Genomic DNA, 2,853 nt, shown 5'->3' on the forward strand with positions numbered 1-2,853 from the left:
TATAACAAGCACACTGAAATGAGACCCCGAGTCATAACTTGCACAGTCTTTTCCAGTTGTTGTTACCAAAGAAATTCTAATGTCCACTTGTATCATCATCAGCCTTCTTCTACTCTGAATTCACTTGATGTTACTTTACATTAGACAAAACATTGAACATGAAAAAGAATTTTACATATTTCAAGTGGCATAGTAATGTTCATCTACAACAACAATTATTTTCCTCATCTTCTCATAGGTCTTAATTTTCAAATGACGATAGAAAATATTTCAGAGGCAAGTGAATGTATTCTTGTGGGGCTAACGAATGCCCCAGAACTGCAGATCCCTTTATTTATCATTTTCACTCTCATTTATTTGATCATGATGATTGTTAACCATGACATGATCACATTGATTCTACTCCACTGGACTTCCGACTCCACACTCCCTTGTACTTTTTCCTCAGTAAGCTCTGCATGTTATGGTGTGTTTATGTCTCAGCAGTCACTCCCAAAGTAATGGAATGGTTTCTCACAGAAAATAAGACCATGTGCCACAATTTATGTACTGCCCTGATGTTCTTTGCCGTCTTTGCTGTCTTCAAATGTTTCATCTTAACCTCAATGGTCTATGACCAACTTGCAGCAATGTGTAAACACTAGCATTATACTACCACTATGGCATGTACCACAACATTTATCCTAATGGCATCTGTCACCTACATTTGTGGACTCCTTCAATCCTCCATCTTTGTTGTCTTCACTTTTCACCTCTCCTTTTGTCATTCCAGTGGGTTTAATCACTTTTTCTGTGACATTTCCTCTTTGTTGGTACTTTCTTGTTCTCATATTTCCAAACCGGAGATCCTTCACTTTATATTGGCATCATTAGATGCCCTTTGTTGTTATTCTCTTGTTTGTCTTAAACTCTTCCCTACTTTTCAATTTTGAGATCCAAGCCCTAATTATAAGTATTATAGGATTCACACTGAAATTTACAGGATAACCTCATACATATGAGGTGCCATAGTTATTTTTCAATGCCTAGAATTCAAAATAATTTCACAATTTTTCATACACTAAAATTAACCATTCTCTGGCACTGATGCTCCTGAGAATTACCTTGAATGATTGCCCAAACACCAAATCTCATTCAGGATGATCTTATTTTTTATATTCATGACAACATACAGAAATTGATATCATGGTCACTCACTATCCACACTTCCTTAACTCTTGAAATCAGAATGTTCAGACACAATCTGATAATAAAGAGTATGTAAAATGAGTAATAAAAAGTATATTTGCCCACTCCAGAGTGACCCTGAGTCTCGGCGGGACCCGAGTCCGACCCGACCCGACCCTCGAAGCCTCGTCCACGTCCCCCAGCCACGCTCCGGATTCTCTCGTGCCGCGCAGAGGCGCGAGCTCGAGCATCTCCCATGCGGCCGCCGCTGGGGCTAGGAGTAGGGACACCGAGGGCCACAGATCATCCCCACCCCCGAGCCCGAGCGCAGCAGCCCCTTCCCATCGTCGGGACCGCCATGACCCACTTCAACAAGGGCCCTTCCTATGGGCTCTCCGCCGAGGTCAAGAACAAGATTGCATCCAAGTATGACCAGCAGGCGGAGGAAGATCTGCGCAACTGGATAGAAGAGGTGACGGGCATGGGCATTGGCACCAACTTCCAGCTGGGCCTCAAGGACGGCATCATCCTCTGCGAACTCATAAACAAGCTACAGCCAGGCTCTGTGAAGAAAGTCAATGAATCCTCACTAAACTGGCCTCAGTTGGAGAATATCGGCAACTTTATTAAAGCCATTCAGGCTTATGGCATGAAGCCCCATGACATATTTGAAGCAAATGATCTTTTTGAGAATGGCAACATGACCCAGGTTCAGACTACGCTGGTGGCCCTAGCAGGCCTGGCGAAAACAAAAGGGTTCCATACAACCATTGACATTGGAGTTAAGTATGCAGAAAAACAAACGAGACGTTTTGATGAAGGCAAGTTAAAGGCTGGCCAAAGTGTAATTGGTTTACAGATGGGAACCAACAAATGTGCCAGTCAGGCAGGTATGACAGCCTATGGGACAAGGAGGCATCTTTATGATCCCAAAATGCAGACTGACAAACCTTTTGACCAGACCACGATTAGTCTGCAGATGGGCACCAACAAAGGAGCCAGCCAGGCTGGGATGTTGGCACCGGGTACCAGAAGAGACATCTACGACCAGAAGCTGACATTACAGCCAGTGGACAACTCGACCATCTCTCTTCAGATGGGTACCAACAAAGTCGCTTCCCAGAAAGGAATGAGCGTGTATGGGCTTGGGCGGCAAGTGTATGACCCCAAGTACTGTGCTGCCCCCACGGAGCCTGTCATTCACAACGGAAGCCAGGGCACGGGAACAAATGGGTCAGAAATCAGTGATAGCGACTACCAGGCAGAGTACCCCGATGAATACCATGGCGAGTACACTGATGACTATCCCGAGAATACCAGTATGGCGACGACCAGGGCATTGACTACTAGAGTCACACATGGAGCGCAGTATTTAGTCCATTGTTGTTATCCAGTGAGACCCGAGCTAGCCTTGAGTAATTCTTCTCTCGTCTTCCTCAGACACTATTATGCTTATTGTACCTTAAAAAAAAAATGCCTTACATACATTCCCTTTTCCTTTTCTGCCTCCTAAATAGTCGCCTTTTAGTGCTGTCAGAGTTAAATCCTACAGCATAACCAATAACTTGCATATGAAGTAAAAAGGAATGCCGTGGGAAGGCAGCCAGTTCTTTTATTGAAGATCTATGCATTTTTTTACAGTCTGACACTTAAACTGGTATTTTCAAACAATAGGAAACTATTTTT

At 43.7% G+C, this 2,853-nt stretch overlaps 2 pseudogenes; both read left to right on the top strand.

Moving 5' to 3' along the window:
* Window positions 1–252: 252 nt before the first annotated feature.
* LOC114684274 lies at window positions 253–932 on the top strand (annotated as a pseudogene).
* A 476-nt stretch (window positions 933–1,408) lies between these two features.
* On the top strand, window positions 1,409–2,532 carry LOC114684284 (annotated as a pseudogene).
* Window positions 2,533–2,853: the final 321 nt, after the last annotated feature.

The sequence above is a fragment of the Peromyscus leucopus genome, chromosome 1 (genome assembly GCF_004664715.2).
Source record: "Peromyscus leucopus breed LL Stock chromosome 1, UCI_PerLeu_2.1, whole genome shotgun sequence".
NCBI lineage: Eukaryota > Metazoa > Chordata > Mammalia > Rodentia > Cricetidae > Peromyscus > Peromyscus leucopus.